Source organism: Peromyscus leucopus, chromosome 4 (assembly GCF_004664715.2).
Source record: "Peromyscus leucopus breed LL Stock chromosome 4, UCI_PerLeu_2.1, whole genome shotgun sequence".
In the NCBI taxonomy this organism is placed as follows: Eukaryota; Metazoa; Chordata; class Mammalia; order Rodentia; family Cricetidae; genus Peromyscus; species Peromyscus leucopus.
Window position 1 is genome coordinate 121,891,403 of NC_051066.1, and position 21,835 is coordinate 121,913,237.

At 45.1% G+C, this 21,835-nt stretch overlaps 1 protein-coding gene across 1 annotated transcript in view; it reads left to right on the plus strand.

Moving 5' to 3' along the window:
- Positions 1-15,483: 15,483 nt before the first annotated feature.
- The window catches only part of Rin2 (Ras and Rab interactor 2), a 219,938-nt gene continuing 213,586 nt past the window's right edge, over positions 15,484-21,835 (plus strand). Inside the window, exon 1 of the mRNA XM_028881863.2 lies at positions 15,484-15,603. The gene's annotated coding sequence lies outside the window, so the exon portion shown is untranslated. The remainder of the gene's footprint in view (positions 15,604-21,835) is intronic.

Sequence of the window (21,835 nt, forward strand, 5' to 3'; positions counted from 1 at the left end):
GTGCTGTAGGTTTCCCCACCTTTGTTTTCTCTTGTTGGGGGGCCTTTATGACATTTTTCTCCTGGTGATTTCCTTAGGGGTGTAATGGAGGTGAGAGAATTTTGTTCCCACTTTTGGGTAATCTAAATATTTACACACCACTCCTTCATTTCATAAAGGTATAGCTATTAATAAGCCTAAGAAAATTCACAATACCATTGTTCAGAGAATAATAGGATTCATCACACTCTGTTCCAGTTCCAGTTCGCTTTTGATTTACTTGGGTAATTGTTACAGGTTGAATTGTATCCCGTCAAGAATATATGTGAGCCGGGCAGTGGTGGCACACACCTTTAATCCCAGCACTCAGGAGGCAGAGCCAGGTGGATCTCTGTGAGTTTGAGGCCAGCCTGGTCTACAGAGCAAGCTCCAGGATAGGCACCAAAATTACACAGAGGAACTCTGTCTCAAAAAAAAAAAAAAATGTCCACTGGATCTAAGGGCCAAGGTGTTCTAGAAGAAAATTCGGAGGAGAAGCACACATCCCTTATAATGAAGCTACTACCCTGGTAAAAGATAGGAGGCAGTGGCACCACAATTTTTAACATGCAATGCCATGATGTCTAGTTCCTCCTAACCAACACATAGGGAATCAGTGATTCACAAAGTCCTAGGATAGATGTTAGTTCATGAAGAGGAGACATCGTCACTGCTTTTTGTTTGGCTGGTTGTAAGCACAGATTGCAATATGGTCTTGACAGGCTCTCTTCAAAACATGAGGGAGGAGTGTAGAGCAGGCTTTTTCTTTGTCCAGTTAGCAAGTTAAAACACAATTCTCTGAGTGATTTCCTCCCTCCAGCCTCTGCCCTGTAATGTGACTTAGGACATCTCAGAATTCTCTCCTAAGTGGCCTTATTTGGAAATTGGGGCCTTGCAGACATGATCAAGTTAAGATGAAATCATCCAGGCTTTGGCTGTTTCCTAATCTAGTAACTGGAGTGCTTATGAGGAAGAGAAACGTGGCCCTAGACATCTGCACATACAGAGAGAAGGTCATGCACCTGTGGCAGTAGATTAGCATTAGGCTGCCACAGGCTCAGGGTAGGACACTCTGAGTGCCCAAAAAGCCATAGACCCTCCTTGACTGAACTTCTGACTTCTAGCACTGTGAGAGAACAATGATCTGCTGCTGTAAGGGGCTGGTGGGATGGCCCAGTGGTTAAGAGCACTTGCTGCTCTTCCAGAAGACTCAGGTTTGATTCCCAGCACCCATGCTGGGCAGCTCACAACCACCTGTAACTCTAATTATAGGGATTGAATGGCTTCTCCTGGCTTCAGTAGGCACCCATACACATTTGCTGCATGTGCGCGCGCGCACACGCGCACACACACACACACACACACACACACACACTAAACAAACAAATACAAGCAAAAAGAATTTTTTAAAAAATCTGTTGAGCTAAGGCATGGAACTTCACTGAAACAATGTGGTCCCTTTACTTTGATTTCACCTATTTACAAGACGAGTTATGACCATGGGCCAGCATGAGGAAATATCACAACACAATATTGTCCCTTCTCACAGTTGGGTCACAGCACCAACCAGGCAAACAGTAGTCTTTGATTTTCTACCTCTGAAAGCATTTCTGTGGCAGATCCATTCCACATGGCATCTGGAATTGCCCAGACACAAGTCCACTACTTAGCATTTGAACACACACACACACACACACACACACACACACACACACACACCTAGATCTGTTCTAGTTTCATTCTGTTCCTGTGACAAACACCATGACCAAAAGTAATACAGGGGAGGAAAAAACTGATTTTCGGCCTGCAGAGTCCATCGCTGAGGGAAGGCAGAGCAGGAACTCAAGCAGAAACCCTGGAAGAATGCTGCTTGCTGACATGCTCACAGGCCAATATGCTCTAGGCAATTCATCAATTGAGGAGTTCCTCTCAGAAGTTTCTAGGTGATGTCAAGGTGATAATTACAGCTAACTAGAATGTGATCCCTCCACAATTCTGCCAGAGGCTTGATAAAATGGAGTTTAGATTTGGGAGTGCTGGAGATATTGTCTAGTGGAAATGTGGTACAGTACTCATTGCCTGGCCAAAATCATTATAAGGTGATTTTTTTTTCTATATTTCATGCTTGAATAACTAATATAATCATTTAGTTAAGGATGCAACTCATACATCAACTATAAATTGCTCTGGAATATATGAATAGTAAATCATGTTCATCCAGCAGCAGGAGGCATGATCTAGAAGTACTGGGAGTCTAGAGCTGTACGGTGAGCTGCCTTTCTATTTCTCTGCCCACTGTGCTCTGACCTCTATGGTCCAGAAGATAACAGTATTCCAAATCATTTTCATTCAACTAGAAAGGTGATGTCTCTGTTCGCTTAAGGGAAGAGCATATGGAAATCATGTTGATGTCACTTTTTTGTTTAAGCCACCAGGAACCCTCGCGAGAGCTGCTGTTCACACCATAAAAGCTCCCTCAGTCCTTGGTCTTGGGGGTCCTTTTTGTTTGACCTCCAAGTAAAGGGCTTAGGGGAACAAAGCTTCAACAGCAAGCTAATCCTATGAGTTTGCTCTCTCTATCCTCCCCCAAACCCTTAAAATGAAGTAATCTGTTCCAGGACAAAGATCTGTGACGACCTCTTGGGTTGTCTGAACCTCAGGCAAACCTAATGAAGACCCAGCAAATTGGAAGGAATTAATGAGGACAAGGCAGTGAAAGAGAGGCCGGGTCTGACACATCCCAATGACTACTCAAACATGTACAATGAGGAAACCTTTCACCAGGCAATGAAATGAGATCAGTTAGTGTCAGTTAGCTGTTTTCCACAGTGCTGAGACCTGCACACCTTTAGGGCTGATCTGACTTGGGTATCAGAAATTGAGGAAATGACAGATGTGTATTGAAAAAAAGCTGTGTACTGAAAAAAAGCTGAGATTGGGTGGGCTGTGTGTTCTGATAGTGAGGCACCAGTAGCCCAGAAACGCAGTAAGTTTATTGTCTATGGAAAGACAGTTGGATAATCTCAGTAGGGGATCTGTGTAGGAGAGCAGACTCAGGCTGTAGTCATCTGCGGGGAGGAAGCTATGCTTGATACTTTCTGCACACTGTCAACATCCATACTGTGACCAGGGGAAAGCCTTGTCATTCCTGTAGGTCCTGCAGTTCCTGTGGGCCTGACCTGAGGAAGACCTTGCCATTCCAATGGGTCTGAGGCATTAGTGTCCTTGACATGGCTGTGCTCATGTCAACATTACACATTTGCTTAGGACTACATATTCTCCCCACATCATAGCACCAGAAGCAACACTCATTGGAGGGGGGAGGGACATCCTACCAATTAAAATGAAGAGTGTTTTGAACCAAAATGCCAGTTAGCTAAAATATCCACCAAGCATGAGGGCAAAGTAAAATTGTTTTCAGATATGCATAGACTCTGAAAGTGAGCCTTCTGGAACTCTTTCTTTCTGTTTTTCTGTGTGGGAACACTTTTTTGTATATCATTTAAAAAAGTTTAGTCAACATAACCGTACAGTTACAGAATTCAACATGTTCCAATGTGTGTACATGGTAATAACTACATCGATGTAATTACCACATCCATGCTCACTCTTCATGGTGCAACAGTCAAAATCCCCTCTCCTTGGTGTTCTGAAATAGATAGTGCACTCTTGTTAATTAGAGTTACCCTACAATGTAATAGGAGGGCAGGACTTGTTTCTTGGAAGCTTTCTAGGAGAAAATGGATAAAGAAAAAAATAAAGAAAAAAAGAGCAGTACTAGAATGAAGTAGCTAGAGTTTTCCTGCCTTGCCCACAGTCAGGACAAATCTGTCAGAGTAAGGCTCAAACAATAAACACAGAGACTTATTTTTTATTTTTTTTCTGTTTTATTTTTATTTATTTATTTACGTGCTGTCTTCATTTCACATGCTGTTATGCGCGCTGCAGTGTCTCTTGCTTTGTTATTTTATATCTTCTCTGTTAGTCCCTATCCTTCCTGTAGCAAGCGATAGCTTATTTATGATCATCAGAAAAGAATACAACATAGACAGCAATGCAGACATCTCAGAACTGCACCAGATGTCTAATCATTCATGGAGAAGAAAAAAAAAAAAAAAAAAAAAAATCATCTGAGACATGGAGAAGTCTCTGGAAGTGTGTCTATTCAAAGAGAAATTGGACCCCTAAAGATAATGTAGTGGGAAGTCTGGACTTTCCTGAAGATCTTTAATGGAAATAAAAATTACTTTTAAAGAAGGAAGGAAGAAATATGTACTATCAAAGGAAGAAAAAGAAGTGAGGGAAGATAAAAATGAAAAAAAGAAAGAGAAGAGAAAGCAAGAATGAGAAGGAGGAGGAGAAAGAGTAAATGAGAGAGAGGGAGGGAGAGAGTGGAGAAAGAAGGGACGAAGGGGAGAGAAAAAAGAGATGTAGTTAGACACTTTTAGCTGTCTTTTCAGAAAAAGTTTAAATATATAGAGCAAGTTTAAAAAAAAAACCCACAGGTTGTGATTTTGGAAAAATGAGGCAAGAAAATAATCCATTGGTCTTTGATGTTACACTAATCTGGGAATAAAGACATTTAATTCACAGAGAAGGAAAAGGAATCCCTGGCTACTCCAAGGCTTTTTAGTAAACAGCCACTGCCTTGGTAGTGATGTAATTTAATGATCTTCTATCTCAGAGTCAACTAGAAACAAGGTCTAGAAAAGGGAATCTGGATTGTAGAGAAGGATGATCCATAAAATTAAATATGTAGCTAATGAGACAATCTGAAGAAAAAAAATTCTGTCACTGAGGTAGTTAGAAGATGCTTGGCTTCCCTCAAGCCCTCTCCTTTCCTGTATCTTTTGGGTGGTATTTTCTACTGTAGCTGGAAGTTTTCTTGTGTCCTGCCTGGTCCCAGAGCTGCTCAGTCCCAAGTAAACACACAGAGGCGTATATTAATTACAAACTGTATGGCCTATGGCTCAGGCTCATTATTAACTAGCTTTTATAATTTAATTCAACCCATTTCTATTCATCTATGTTTTGCCACATGGCTTCACGGCGTTACCTGTTCTCTCACATCTTGCTTCTCCTGTCAGTGGCTCACAGCATCTCCACTTACTACGCCCTTCTCTCTGTATCTCTGCTTGGATTTCCTGCCTACTTCTAAGCTGTCTTACCATAGGCCAAAGTAGCTTATTTATTAGCCAATGAGAGCAATATATATTTACAGCACACAGAAAGAAATCCCACAGCAGTCTACTGTTTAACACACTGATATACAAATCCCCTCCACACCTTTGGTCTTGATGTGACCTCTGCTGTACCTCAGCTTTTTCATACAATCTGATGACACTTTTTCCTTATGGCCCAGCTCATGCATCAAGTTCTCTATGCAGAAAGCCTTTGGCAAACCCCATCAACAGTGACCTCACAGCTGAAACCAAAGCCACATTTGGGGACTATGCTATAAACTCAAACTGCTATGAGGCAGAGGCTATGAATATCACTTTCTTGATACTGCTCATGAAAGCAAAACACAGGCAAAATGTGGTAACAAGGAGGAAATGTCATGCTTGTTTGGAAAAATGTTCCTAAAATAGGGAAAGTGATCTTTCCATGAAGAATATTCTTGAGGTTTTTGGTGTTCTGAGTTAAAGCAACACAAATCCTAAGTTTCTGCCCCCATTATTCTTTTAATAACAACATTAATTTTATAATGAGCACCCAATGCTTGGGGTGGGGGTGTGCTTATGTGTGCAGGCACAAATGTATGTGGAGACCAGAGATCAACCTCACCATGTTGCCTCTCACTGGCTGAGGGCTCACCTAGTAAGCTAAGCTGGCGGAGCTCCTGGATCTGACTGACTCCACCTCGTCAGTGCTGAGATACCAAGCATGCTCCATCATGGCTGGCTTTTGCATATAGGTTCTGGAGATCAGACTCAGATGAATTCAGCTGAAGTCATCTTGTTGGGACCGGGGTCACGCAATAATGGGGGACACACCACCGAAGTCTATTAAACCAGAAGCAAACTTTATTCCAGAAAAATAAAAATAAAATACCATGGGGCACAAAAGCTTATCAGCTAGCTGAGACCACAGCCAGTGTTGGAATTCTGGGGCTGCGGCAATGGAGGCAGGTACTGGCCCCCTTTTATAGTGTCAGGCACAGGGTGCATGCTAGGAGTCACATAGAAACATCAGGCATGGGATGTATTCTAGAAGTCATGTAGAAACAACTATTAAAAGTTAACTTTGGTCCAGGCAGTTGTTGGCTATAAGGGGCAAGGGGGTTAAAAGTTAACCACTGACTGTTGACAGAGGAGCTGGCTGTAAACCAGACAGCCATTGTTAGCAGTTAACCTTTAGAGCTGATGATTGTCAGTTTTTATCTCTTAAGCTTATGATTTTATATTTCTATATTCCTGGACCCTTCAGTCTCTTTCTTCCACTATAAAGCCTTTCAACTCCACTGCCTGCCTTGGAGCTTCAGAGGAAGCACAAAGACCCCTTGCTATGGAAGCTTTGAGTTCACACCCTTTGCTTAAGTTCACTTGACTTGGCTTCATTCACTTTCAAAGAGCCACAGCCTCAGTCACACAGCCCCAAGAAAGTGAGTTCTTCCAACAGCCACAAGAGCTTAGAAGTGAACCTGGATAGGAGTCCAGAGGCCCTGCAGTACTGAGATGGAAACCCCACCAGTCCCTAAACTGTGCCCCTATAAGACACCAGGTAGAGGATCCAGCTAAGCTCCATTCAGATCCTCTTTTAATTTACTGCACTGTGTAAATTTGTTGTGCAAAACATGTATATTGTAATCATACATCCTCAGAGTACAACTGCAAAACAAACATAAAACTGCAGCAAGGGAAATAACCTCTACCACCTGAATAAGAACCTGAATCAGAATCATTAAAATAGCAGGTCAAAAAGCTTAAATAACATAATAAAAGAGTAAAGTAGTGGATGGAATTAGCATATTAAGCATCTTGAAATTGCATGGGAAAAAAAGCAAGCGGAAATTACATCAGTGTAAGCTCAGTAATATAGAGTGTACTTAATTAACACGCACAAGGCTTCAATCCCCAACACCTGCCCCAAATATATGTTAAATATTATATATCATAAACTGTGTATTATTATTAGAATACATAATTATATCAATTACTACAAGTATGTAAATACAACCAAGGAGACAGGGAGTAGGACGATGTGACCCAGAGCCTCTCTAAGGTGACGGAAAGAAGTAGAATATGGAGATATTAAAGGACATGGATAAAGGGCAGAACTAATGTGCACTTCCCAGGAATAGGAGAGAAAGGAGAAATGGAGAAGAGAAAATATTTCAAGAGATAATGAAGTTTACCTAGAACCCAAAAGGATGAAGTTCTACAGCTGAGAGAGGTGTGCAAGGCATATCCTTTATGAGACTAGGAAAAGCATTGCATCAGAGTGGAATTTAAAGACACTGAAGAAAAAGCTGGTCCTCAAGAGTTTCCAGATTTCCGAAGCAGATCAAATTAACTCCATTCTCCTCAATTTGACTGGGGGGGGGGGCGTGCTAGTGGCAAAAGGTCAGCATTTTCAAAGTACAAGAGAACTCTAACTCAGATACTAGAGCCTTCTAACTCCTCAAAGTGTCACTGAACAGAGGATGTGAAAGCAAACACCTTCAAGCCTATCAGGTCATTGAAACGACACCCCTGGAAGATGCTCAGAGATGCAGAGCACCAGGAGGAGGGAGCTTCACCAGGAAGAAACAGCAGATGCAAAGGCCAGCCTTGAAGCTGGGAGTCACTTGGCGTGCTCAAGGAACAGGTAAAGAAGGCAGAAGCAGAATGATGAGGGAGAGGATGGTGGCAATGGAGTTAAAGAGGAGGCATGGGCTAGAACATGGGGACTATGTGGGTCATGAGGATTTCTTCTAAGAATAACTGATGAAAAGCCCTGGTATCAGTGAGCAGCAAGCAACCTGATGGAATTTCTCTTCAGAGTCCATCATCTGCCAACTGTGTGGAAAATGACCAGCAGGGGACAGGAGCAGCTGCAATATTCTATCAGAAAGTCCCACTGTGGTGGTTGCAGGCAGTGAGGGTAGAGAGAGGAAGTGGGATTGGGCTGAGATTTGGAGATGATGAACGTTCTTGATGACTTGACTTATGTGGCTGGCAGTGGATGTGGAGAAAAGATTCATTATATATTCTGTAGGGAGGACAGACAGATGCTACTGCTGTGTTTATGAACCAAAGAAAGGCAGAAAACTAAGACTAACAGTAAGGAAGTCTGAAAGAGAAACAGTCTAGAGAGAAAGCTTTAAAACAGATGTCAGGTTTCCAAGCGCAAAGCTGAAAGATGACAGTCAAATGTAGAGGCTTGGTGGCCAGCAGTGAGGTCAAGGCTAGGGTGACAGATTTGCAACTGTTTGTAGAGGTAGCGTTTAAAGTCAAGTGGAGAAGAGACCTGTCCACAAAGGATGTGTCCAGAGGGTAGCAGAGCAAGGGTCGATAGGGAGGAAGAGAGAAAGTAACTCCAGTCTGGAGGCAGAGGTAGACCTTGCCAAGGAGGATAAAGAGAACCATGGGAGATAGGAACAGATCCACAGAAGGTAGTGGTGGCCTAGAAGTCAAGAGAAAATGGGACAAAATAGGTTGGAGAAATAGTAAGTAGGGAATAAAATGAAGAGAGGAATTGGCCACAACCTGGGCAATAGTGCTGTCAAGGGATGCCATTTACAGTGCAGAGTTGGGGGCAGATCGGAGCAGGCTGGCAGTCAGTGAGGAGCCTAAGACACCCACTGAAGGCTAAGTGTCATAATCTACGAATTATATGTGGGGTCCTGGGAGTGGCTCAGTGTGGAAACACTTAACTAGCATCAAAGAATTTCTGAAGCCCTGAAAAGAGAAAGAGGAGGAGAAAGAAAAGAGAAAGGAATATAGCCTAATGTAGGGGTCAGCAAAGTGTGTGTGTGTGTGTGTGTGTGTGTGTGTGTGTGTGTGTGTGTGTGCAAGCATATGAGTGTGTCCTCCAATTAGTTTAATTAAAGTTACTTACAGGCACATGGGCAACTTGGCCACACCACTGAGAAAAAATGTTTCTCCCTCTCTCAGCAACCATTCAGTGCTTACAGATCCTCAGGGAGGGGTGGAGCCTCATAAGCCCCTCTGGTCTTCATGATGGAATGGTAAAAGGTCATGTTGTGTGGATCTTGTCAGTAATGGTTTTATAAAGAACCAAATGATGATATTGAGCCCTTTGTGTTTTTTTAATATACACTGTATAATTATTCATTTATGGTAAAGCCACTGAGTGACATGATTGCCCTTGTAAAGACCAGTCTGTTTCCCAAGAGGATGGGCGTATCAGACCATCAGTATAACAAAATGCTTGAAATAATTATATAGTATTGGTGCAGCTTTATAGCACTTAGCAGAGCAGTGGATCTCTGTGAGTTCGGAGCTGTTCTAAAATTAAAAAAAACAAAAAATGAAAAAAAAAAAAAAAAAAAAGAAATAATTATATAGATAAAAGGGTTAATTTGGCTCATGCCTCTAGAGGTTTCAAAGATGGGGGTGGTGTTTTCTCTGGGCCTATATCAAGGTAGGATATCAGGGTAAGAACAAAACCACTCACCTCATTCCCACAGGACTCAGAAAAAAAAGTCTCATATTCCCCTTAGAGTGCATGCTTACAGTGACTAAAAGTCTCACTATGCTCCATCTCCTGAAGGTTCTAGAACCCACTGCCCCACATTGCTCTTAGGAAGCCCAAGACTCCAAACATGAATCCTGGGGAATATACTCAAATCCTTTCCAAACACAGCCATAATGAAGCAATGTCTATAGGGTTTTGAAAAGCAATTATGGTCATAATATTGCTGTGTAACAAATGACTCTGGAATTTAGTGGCTTAAAACTGTTATGCCCAGATCGCAGAGACCCCCAAAAGACCACCATGGAGACCGAATACCACATGTAAAAGCAAAGAGCCTTTATTACCTTCAAGCTCCAGGGCTTGGTCTCTCTATCTGATGCAGCGGTGAGAGCAAAAAGACCTGAGCCCAGGCAGGGTAGAGTTTTTATCATAGCAGTGGCTGGGATGAGGGTATTTCCAGGGTTTAGGACCCTGATTGACTGACATTTGTCTAGGGTTATCTGTAAAACAAACATAGGTGTGTGCTAGACTCAGGACATCTGGTCATCTTATCTAATTGTTGGAATGTTTGGGATGTCAGGTACTTCCCCTTGGATGTAGGCCTTCCCTGGGTGGTGTCAGCTTATGGCTTTTCCTGGGTCTGGGTGTTGCCTGCCAGTAAGCCTGTCACAGAAGCTATCATGGCAGCTGTGTTGTCAAGCTGTTTTGGGTCCCCTCTACAAAAACAACCATTGCTCATGTTTCATCTTTATGATGCAGGCTTGCTGGGCTCAGTTGGTGGTTCTACACAAGACGGCAGCATTAACATCTCCGCTGTAGCTGAATTCAGTCAGAAGTTCAGTTAGGTCCGGACCCAAGATGGTCGAGCCCTTGACAAGCTACAAACTGTCCAGGGCTCTCTTTCCACTCCGTGTCCCACCATTCAGTAGGCTGTCTCTATTAGTGACTTTTCTCATCACTATGGCTGAATACATGAAAACACAGCATAAGAAGGCAAGAGTTAATTTGGCTAATGGTTCTAGAAGGGATGCATCAGAGCAGGAAAGGCGTGGTGGCAGACCCATGAAATAGCTGGTCACACTGCAGCATCCACCGTCAGGAAGGAGTGAGAGGGGAATGCTGGTGCTCAACTCGCTTCCATCATTTTCCTTTTTATTCATTCTGGGACCCCAGCCCATAGAGTGGTGCCGCCCAATCATGGAGGGTCCTATCCCCTTGTTAAACAAAAACACGCTCACAGACACTCTCAGGTGTTTCCTATATAATTCTAAATCCCACCAAGTGGACAGTGGAGACCAACCATCATACTATCTCAAGATTTTTATCTGGCATTGGGTCCATGAAGCAAACAATGGGGCCACAGAAACTTCTTAAATCCTAAGACAACAGTTACACATTACTTTTTTCGAATTCTTTTGGTCAAACAGGTCAGAAGATTGGACTAAAGTTAAGTGGGGGGTGGGGGGTGGGGGGAGGTGGGAGGGTGGAATGACTGGCCTCTTGATGGGAAAGTGACAACCATCCACACACAGGGCTGAGAGAACCCTCTGAGGGAACTGTCACAGTCTACTACAGAAATAAGAATCCTACACAGTTTGTGCTTAAAGAAGATGAGAAGGATTTTCTCAGAAACACAAACACATAGAGAACATTCAAGTCCTTTGTGTCTTGCTAGGGAAAATTATTTTAAGTTATGATATAAGGAAATAGCAAAACATCATGCATGGCAAAGGTATGATATGAATGCTCTGTGAGTGAAAACTGAAACAAGTTTAAACAAAATTAAATCAAATTGTTATAAATAGAATTGGTATGTGAAGACAGAAAACCGGTTCTTGAAAGATGAGTCATATTGCCTAAAAATAATGATTCACTAATGGACTATGTGTCCAAAGTTGAGTGTACATAAAGGAAGAGTGGATAGACAGAATATGAAGGTTGTATCTGGGGATAAGCAGAGGATTGGTCAGCAGCTAAACTCCACATTGGATGGGGACATATAGGTAGGCCAAACACCCGTCCACATAAAATAATAACCATTTCTAAAACATCCATACACATAAAATACTTTTAAAAATTAGAAAGTATGTTCCTTCTGCAGAACTCATTGAGCATAAAGTGACTCAGAGAACTTCAAAACAGACAGACAGATTTTTATCAGGTGGCTGCAAATACAAAAGCAGGGGTCACGATAGGAACTTTGTCCAAGGATAACTGCAGGCGAACACTGAATGGGGCAAAGGTTAATCACACTGTCCTGGTGATTAAGCACAATCCACAATCCATAGTAAAGATGTGGTACACAGAAATCCTGCCTGCAGTGTATAACAAGACATTTGAAAATGCCAGGATACAGGGCTGGGGATTTAGCTCCCTGGTAGAGCGCTTGCCTAGAAAGTGCAGGGCCCTGGGTTTGGTCCTCAGCTCTAGAAAAAAAAAGACAAAGTAACAAAAATGCCAGGATGCAAATAGTTGAAAGTCAAAGATGAAAAGTGTCAGAACATATTGACCAGAGTTCCAGGGATCCTCCTGTCTCTGTCTCCCCAGCACTGGGACTTGAGTGCTTATGCTTGGATGGCAAACCCTTGACCCACTGAGCTCTCTCTCCAGCCCTGGTTTCTGAGACAGAGTCTCACTATGCAGGCCTGGCTGACCTGGAACTCTCTCTATAGCCTTGGCCAGCCTGGAACTTGCTAAGTAGCCAAGGCTTCCTTGGAACTCACAGAGACCAACCTGCCTCTGCCTCCTGAGTGCTGGCATGATAGACACAGGCCACCATTGTCTGGCTCTAACTTGGGTAGTTCTAACAAACTGAAACAGCTACTAACTTGGGTAGTTCTAACTGAAACAGCTACTTTCATCAAATAATCTCCATTTGTCTCCTGGGGGTGTGTAGAGCAAAGTTTGAAGAATGTGCAATCACCCCTTCTTGGCACAGATCATTAAACAACTACATCATCATAATCATCATCAATTATTATTTTGCAGCTTAAACTGTTCTTTTCCAGGCATTTTATGAGCCCATGACATTCATCTTTACTTACCCTGCTACCCAGGGGAAAGAAACAGTGTTGTGGTGTCAGTTCTGGAGGGCAGTTCTAGACCCAGTGCCGCTTGTTCAAGTCAAAGGTAAAACTTCAGTAGAAATGACATCATCTTGGCTAGCTGGTTCCGTGTTGATAACAGTGACCTGAGAGTGTGCATTGAAAGGGCCCCTGGGTGGTGAGCCAAACCTGCCAAACAGGAAGCAAATGCATGAGAGGAACTAAGGGCAGGCATCACACTGCTCCATCCCTTCTCTCTCCTTCTCCCCCCACCCCCTCACAGAATTTGGACAGGTCCCAGTATAGTCGGATTTGTTATTGAAGCCTAAGTATTCACAGCGGTATTTAGAATGTAGCACTATAGGAAAGTCTTGTGCTCTTTTTTCCCTCTGAAGCTTCAGCAATTTTGGCCCACAAAATTAACTAGTGATAAACACGCTAATAAGAAAAAAAGCATATGGATTTACGAACTGTGTAGAAACATGTCCCATGTACCAAGTGCAAGACTCGCAGAAAGAGGTAGGCAGTAGAAGCTACAGTAATAGCTTCTTAGCCAGTGGACCAAGGTCAGAGCTCACTGGAAAGAAGGCAGAAGAGATCTAAATGCACTGAAGAAGTTCTTCTGGCTAGTTACGCTCCCCCAACTGACAGTCATCAAAAAGCCACTCTGGGCCAGGTGTCAACCTGCTCTCCTCTTCCAGTGAAAAGGTCCTTTGCAATGACTCTATACCCACATTATAGATGCAAGTTCCCCCCACAGTGCAGCTTTTCAGAGCTATCCCCCCACACCCCGTATATGCTGGCAATGGTCCATTTAGAATTCCCCGTGTAGGGATTCCACAGGTAGACAGATTCCTACACTAAAACATATTTTCCAGATTGAGGGAAGAGCAGGACAAAATGGACCCCAGGACCCTGAAGAGACCCATAAGGGTGGTTCAGGAAGCACTGTCCAAGGAACTTCGTAAGAGGGTAAGCAGGAAGAATGAGCGCGGGTTGGAGGCCAGCACTAACCTGGGGCTCACTATTTATTAAAGCAGACCCTCTGAGGCTGAATGAGGCCGAGAAAGGGAGGGACACTCACTTTGTTCACACCTTCCTTTTGCTCACACAGCCAACCTCTTAGGGCAGTGGTTCTCAACCCTTCCTAGTGCTCTGACCTTTTAATACAGTTCCTCATGTTGTGGTGACCCCTAACCATAAAATTATGTCGTTGCTACTTTGTAACTGTAATTTTGCTACTGTTATCAATCATAATGTAAATATCTGCTATGCAAAACCCCATGGGGTCGCGAGCCACATCTTGAGAACCTCTGTCCTAGGACCTCTCAATGCTCCCTTCAAAATCCGTGGGATTCCAGGTACCTCTCTCCCACTTGCGAGCTGCAAGCCTGCTCCGTGCTACCTGCCTCTCTCTCTAGCCTGTTTCCTTCTCTGTTTTCTATTTTGGGGGTTTCAGCTGCATCAGTTGTAGAACCCACTGCTCAAATTTGCTTTAGCTATTCCATCTTTCCCCTCAGAGTCTCTGCTCCACACTTCTCCTCGCAGAGAATCTTTGCTCAGCTCCCTTTTTTTTCCAAGCACCACCTGCAGGCGGGGTCATATGCAGCCCAACCTATTTCATTCTATAACCTGGGCCATTCACGAGGGCTCCAGCTATCCATGACGTCCTTTGTCTTTTTCTTCAGCGCTGGTCTCTGAGTGTCACATCCCAGTGATTTGCCTGTGGTGTGCATGGCTTTCCTCCTGCCAGCCCACCCTTAGCCCTCTGCATATCATAGCCACCAGAGCAGGGCAGATGACTTATTGTCCCACACATCTCAAGCTTGGAACACGCCGGGTGCACCGCGGCTACTAAATTATTAAACGGGATTTGGCACACAAAGAGGAGTGCAGTCGGTGGCTTAGGTTTTGCTGGTGCTAGATTCCTGGTGATTGATAAGTACTTTAAAAAAAAATTTTTTATAAGCCTCCTTTCACCAATACCCATCCTTTGCCGTAGGAGGAAGGAAACAAACATAAAGATTCCTTTTCCAATTCTGAACAAAACACGGGTCTCTTTAAACACCCTAGCTGTTCCCTTTGTGACACGTGACACCGGCCACTTAGCACTTCGGTAATTGCCAGCTAGACACACAGGATCACCGTCTCCAGCACTGTCCCTTTCCTCCTTGGTCTCCAGCGAGGTTTAGACTTCGGAGTAAAGGGCCAACTCCACCCCACCTCTCCATGGTGCGTGCCCAGAGTGGCCAGCACACACTCAAACCTGGGCGGCAGTGGCCAGCGCTGACCCCAGGCTGGCCCCACACTATACCTACCCCACCCCTACCCCCAACCCCATCCCCGGGACCCTGGCAGCTGAACTTCTCCAGTCCGTGCGGCCCCTTCCCGCAATCCAAAATTGGTCTAAAGGGAGGTGCTTTGCACGCATCTGAGAAAGAGGAAACCTCCCAGAAACAAACTCTGGCAGTGGCGGGGAGCGCAGAGGGAACCAAGTGGAGCCAGGACGGTCGGGGTGGGTCCAGCCAAGTTTGCTCCGGGTTAGGTAAACTTTTCGATTCAGTCCTACACGTCCCAGCCTGAGAGTTCCTGGTAACCCGATTAGTGCCCGAGGGTGGGCGGGACCAGGGGTCGCGCAGGCGCCTTGCTCTTCACCTCCAACCGGCTCGCCCCCACTGGGTCTCAGAGAAGCTGGGAGGAGACCTGGGAGGAGGGGATCTTTGAAGGGGCAGGGCGGAGGCAGACACAAAGCCTTTCCCTCCCCCCCCAGTCCTCCCCCCAGCCACGCCCCTCCGCCCCTTGGCCTTCTCTTCCTCCTCCAGGGCGGGGAATCCTAGCCCCGCTCAGTCACCGACCTGCCGGTCACCCCCGCCTCCGGGATCTGCACCAAGGGCGCGAGGTAAGGGGCGGCGGCATTGGAGACCCCCACCTCGAGTGGGGAGAACCGGGTACCAGCCGCGAGGTGCAGTGCCCCAATATTCTGCTGTCTCTTGAGATTAGGAGGAGAGAACCAACCAACTGGCGTCCTCAGCGGTCCTGCAGGACCCGTGGAGGGCCGGGGTAGCAAAGGCGAGTCAGGGCGCTAGAACTTGAGGCAGGGTGACATTCCGGGCTCGGAACCAAGGAGGATCACTGGGTGTCCTCGACTGACCTTTGCAGCCACCGAGGGTGTGGGCGAGATGACTGGTGGCGCAGGTGCGTGCGTGTGTGGTGTGTGTATGTGTGTGCGTGTCACGCCCGCGCACACCGGAGCTGGGAGGTGGGGACATTTGTTAAACTCTACCTGCGACGCCACCTGCCGGGTGTCAAATATGCCTGTGCTGGCAAGTCAAACCACAACGGTCACGCTGCTGCGGTGCAGAGCTCACGCTGTGATCCGACGCTTTCCCCCTACAGTAGAGCAGAGGGGTCAGCAAGTCCTGGCAGGAGAAGCTTAGGGGGTCTCCCTTTGGGCTGGTACTCCACTCTTAGCCAGGGCTCTCAGGAGCGTGGCATCTACCTTCCTGCTATGGCAACGGCCCCGGGATTGGGATTGCAGGGTTCGCAGAAGTTCAGCTGGAAAGCGGATGAAGTATTGCCAAGAAATACAAGGCAAGGTCGGCCTTTGGGCCTTGAGAGGCGCCTCTCTTCTCAGAGCCCTGGAGTCCCTGGGGTTTTCCTAGTTCTGCAGAGGCAACCAGCAATCTGCACACAGTGCAGCCGCGCTTCCTTGCAGAGCTTAGAGGCATTGTGGTTTCTTAGGAACATGGTCTGTCCACCAACAGGACTTTGTAAATATTGAAGAAATGTAAACACTTGGCAACACTCGGAAATTAAGATAAATAGTAACTTGTTTTAAAAGATCCTTGATGAGCAAAATGTCAACATTTTAAATACAGATGCTGGTTATGTCTGGGCATTATTGTTCAGTGGGACCAGTATCCCTGTTTGTCCCTGTTCTGTGGTTTATGAGGGTTGACAATGGCATGCATCATTCGGGGCAGCTTGGGCTTTCGGCATAGTCTTGTTTATTGACTGCAGAGCTTTTATTAACCTTTCCCCTACTTCAGGATAGGGAGGATGTTTTGATAAGGGGCTCATTTTTCTCCTGGCCTCAGGCTCCCTGTGTCTCTGGACTTTCACATTCTTCATGCTTTTGCCTCCTTTAGGGGACAAGGGGATTTGGGGAGGGTGGAGCGGGACAGCAAGGAACCTTTATATTTAGGACTTGGGAAGAAGGTTGTTGACAGGAGCTTTTGGGTTGGGGTTTGTTCTAGGTCATTGAGGTTGGGGAACATGATGGAGAGGAACCCCCAGCAACCAGGAATTCCCTCATGTGCAGATAGGTTCTCAGAGTAATGAGTTCCCTCAAGGGGATGCAAGTGCTTATTGAGAGATGATGCCGGTGGAGGTTTGAATACAAGTGGACCCACAGGCTCATATGTTTGAATACTTGGTCCCTAGTTGGTGGACCTGTTTAGGAAGGATTCAGAAGAGGTGTGACCTGTTAGCGGAGGTGTGTCAAAAGGATGGGCTTTGAGGTTTTAAAGGTCATGCCATTCCCAGGGTGCTTTGCTTCCTGTTTGTGGATCAGGATGTGAGTTCTCAGCTGCTGCCCCAGCACCATGTCTGCCTGCCTGCCTGCCTCCATGCTCCCTGAATTGTGGTGATGGACTCCTATCCCTCTAGAACTGTAAGTCCCAAATAAGCCCTTCCTTCTGTAATTTGCCTTGGCCATGGCGTTTTATCACAACATTAGAAAAGCAACCAAGAAACTACCCCAGCAGCTCTCATCCTCCAAGGAGACCCTTCCTGTTACCTCTCCAAAGTCATGGCCCATAGCTACTTTATTGTTTTGGCCCAGTGGTAGTGGCGCACACCTTTAATCCCAGTACTCAGGAGGCAGAGCCAGGTGGATCTCTGTGAGTTTGAGGCTAGCCTGGTCTACAGAGTGAGATGCAGGACAGGCACCAAAACTACATAGAGAAACCCTGTCTTGAAAAAAAAAAAAAAAAAAAAAAAAAAGAGTTGTTTTGCTCCCTCCTTACTTAACTCAGCCCTTCTCCTCTTCTTCTTGGAGACAGAGCTACATGCTTTTCTTTATCAGGGGACCTTTAAGAGGACCCCATCGTTAGGCCCATTCTTCATGTGCATCCTATAACATAGCATGTCCAACCCCTGTTGGTCTATCCAAGATGTCTAATGATTCTTCAAGGATCTTAATGGTTTCAGTAAGGAAGTTTGCCCTGCCTTCTTCCTTCTTTGCCTGGTGAGCCCTCTAAAGCATATGCCATGAATTCTACTTGTTCACTGCCCCCAGTGAGCTTCCCAAAGCCAAATCCTAACCCTTGTGACTTGCCACTAAAGGAGTGTGGGTTGAATGAATGAATGAGTGAATGAATGAATGAACCAGAGTATCCCTTTTTTTTAAAAGCACTTTGAGGAGTACACAGCAGGAAGTATACCTTAGGAGGGTAATAGCTCTGAAGGAAGCAGATAATGTTTTCATAGACCTTTATTTTTATAGATGGCAACTCAATTGTTTCTCACACAATCCAAATCACATTTTGTAGATGAGGATATGGAGGCCCAAACAGGTCAGAGCACCAAGGGAAGCCAGCCTCCAGGTCCAGCTGCACCCCAAAGGGTTTGCCCAGACTGCAACATCACGACCTAGAGCAGGAGATTCACTAGAGTGACAATGGCTTGGTAACTGTTAGGGAAATGCTCACAGGGACTCTAGGATGATACCATCATGTGGCATGTGTGCAAACCCCCTGTGGTGACAGAGGATCTTCTGGAAACAACTGTGTTCCAAGGAGTCTCACTGGAGAGATGCTCCTTACTTTTAACCCCAGACCTGCTGCCAGCTTTGTCAGTTTCCAAGGGTAGCTTCCATCCAGTGTTCGCAGTGGCGCTAAGGATGTACATTCTGGATGTCAGGAAAGCCTAGTAACCACTCACTCTGGAAGCTGCTGTTTTACCTGCTCTGTACTTCTGACTGATGGGAGTCCAGTCCCCAGGGTTCAGTTAGATCTGAGGCTCTGGAGCTGCCTTGCGAGACTGCCTGAAGCCTTCTCACCTCAGCTAGACTGCCCAGCTCTAAGCGTTCACAAAGGCAGCTGCACTGTATTAACTACTTTCCTACTGGTTATGTCTCAGAGGTTTAGAGTCCATGATGGTAGATGTAGACGTAGTGGAAGGAGCCAGAAGCTGGGGGCTCACATCTTAAACCTTAAACGTGAATCAGAGAAGTGTGAACTCAACTCTGGCAGATGTCTTTAAACTCTCAAAGCTGACCTCCTGTGACACTTCCTTCAACAATGTCACAGCTCTTAAGCCTTCCCAAGCATCTAGAGCAAGTGTTCAAATGCGTAAGACACCCCCTTTAAACCACCACATATGCATCTGAGCTGGCTACCCCAGAGTTCTTATACTGAACATATTTTTTGAAGTGCTGGGGGTGAACCGGGGCCACACACACACACACACACACACACACACACACACACACACACACACACACACACATCGAGCCACTATTCAGCCAGAAAGTGCTTTCATTGAGGTTTATCAAATCTCTGAGTCAGAAGATGCACCCACTCAGTGAGTTTTCACTTCACTCACTTGCTCATGTGGATTTTCTAGGATGTCAGCGCCAGCCTTTACTTATGTAAAAGTAGTAGCAGCCGTTCTATGAGGGGAGTTCAGACTTGGAACAAAGGGTTTCCAGCTGCTATTCCTCACCTGGGAGGTGCAGCCTTTAGTTCCTGTGAATCCATTGTTGGACGGCAGGTGTTTCTAAATCAAAGTTAGTCTGAACTCTACTCTTGGGGAACTTTTCACAGACTTATAAGCCCTCCATTCAGCCTCCATCGCAACTTAAGAGACCTAAAAAGAGGATAGTATTTTAGACTCAAAGGGGAGCTATGGACTGACACCATGGTAAAGATGGCTATGGTGACATTTCTGTATCTCCAATAAGTACTGAGCCTTGTCACTTATCTGCGAAGTCTGTTAAGAGTGACATTTGTATGCATTCAGCAGAATGACATCACTAAAGTCAAGAGTAAGAATGAGCTTCTCTGTCAGGTGGGGTGGGTACCCAGATGAGGTCAAGAAAATGCCTCAAAGGATAAGGACTCATCTGCTAAGTTCATGGCGTGTGTGTGTGTGTGTGTGTGTGTGTGTGTGTGTGTGTGTGTGTGTTAGGGTAGGGTGTGCGTGCACACAGGCATGTGTTTACATGTAGGGAAGAAATACTGAATGGTAAGATAGCCTGCTTGTTATTATTGACCCCAGCACTAGCAGCTGAACCCAGGCGCTTGAGTATGAGGCTGGTGTTGTACCACTGAGTTGCAGCAGCAACCTGTCTTATTTTGCTGTCACTAAGTTGCCTTGAATTGAATCATCCTGCCTTAGCCTCTCAGTGCTGGGATCATAGACATATGCCACCAGGATGTGTGGCTCTTAGCATGATTTTTAAACTGTTGTGTTCTCTTTCACCCTTTTTAAAATTGTGTGTGTGTGTGTGTGTGTGTGTGTGTGTGTGTCTAGGCCATTTCCTTTGAGAAGTTTACCAGTTAGGCTAGATCAGTTGGCCAGGGAACCCTAAGGACTCTCCTTACATTTTCACATGTATCCTGGGGATCAAACTCAGGCTTGTGTTTGCAAGGTGTTACCTTACTGACTGAGCAATCCCTCAAGTCCTAACCTGCTGAGTTAAAGAGCCTGTCTATCACCCAGCTCTACAGAAACACTCAGTGAGCAGTCGGAAGCACAGGAGTTACCAGGACACAGTGAGTCACTGGGGCACAGTGAGTTGAGAAACTTCTCCAGGGTGAAGCTCCAGGTCAGACAGGAAGAAGGTCAAAGCAGAGTTCTGGACGCTCATGTCCAAGGTGTGTGTGTGTAAAAGGACAGGAAGAGCCTGTGCTGATCAGAACATTCGACCTGCTAGTTACCAGCATCTGTAGGGATTCTTTAGGACCCAGGCTCTCCCTGGCTAGGTATTTTTAATATCCACCAAGAGAAGCGTCGAGAGTCTGGGGACAAGTTGATACAGCCATTGGCAAAAGGTTGATATAATAAATATTGATTATTAATGAATGGTTGATTTATAATGAATGGTTGATTAAACAACTTTTTGTTTTGTTTTTCAAGACAGAATTTCTCTGTGTAATAGTCCTGGCTGTCCTGGAACTCGCTTTGTAGACCGGGTTGGCTTGAACTCACAGAGATATGCCTGCCTCTGCCTCCTAAGTGCTAGGATCAAAGGCATGCACCACCGCTGCCTGGCTAAACAACCTTTTTATTTCACAGCAGAAATGTTTTCAACTTCCTAGTAGTTTGGTAAAAGTTGACACATAGCTGTTTTATGGACAAGGCCAAGAAAATAAAGTTAGATCTTGTTTTAAAATGAGGCTCTAGACATTCCAGCCTGTGGTAAGATAGCCTGCTTGTCATCAGGAATCCATGGTTTCAAGGATCTCTGAATGCCAGCCAGGCTGATGGACTCTGCTTGGGAATCCCTGATTTGGTTTTGTGTAGGAACAGTTATAAAGATATATTGTGTTTTGTTTAAATCATCAGTAAGAGTGATTTAAATGATGTTGATGAGCTTTTAGTTTCCAAATGGGAAACAAACTCAAAAACTATTCTGATTTCTGCTATGAACTTAGGTCTGATGGTGGTCTGGCTGCGTGACAGTGCAGAGTGTTAGTGTGTAATCTTCCAATTGCCTGAACTCTCAGAATTTGAGTCATTTTTAAGTTCCAACTGGGAAACTTTTGTTGTTATACTTGTCAATGAATGAAGTCTTCATACTTGCATTCCTGAAGTTGTTCAGGTTAAAGTCTGGACCCTGGGAGCCCTTACAGCTTAGGCTTCGCTACAAGCCAATTAAAGAGACATAATGGAAAGTAGAGATAAATTTATTCTACACGGTCACTTTGAGAAGAGAAACAAAGAAGTCATGTGACTCCCAAAACCATGCTTTTACTGACATGTTTCAGTTTAAATAGACTAGAAAGAGGTATGCATAACTAAGCCGCCTTGGTGAGGTATGGTCCTGCCCTTGGTGACTGCCATTGTCTTAGCTCAGGTCTCTCTTGCAGGCTGGCGTGGAAAGTTGTCAAACACTGTAAGATCTC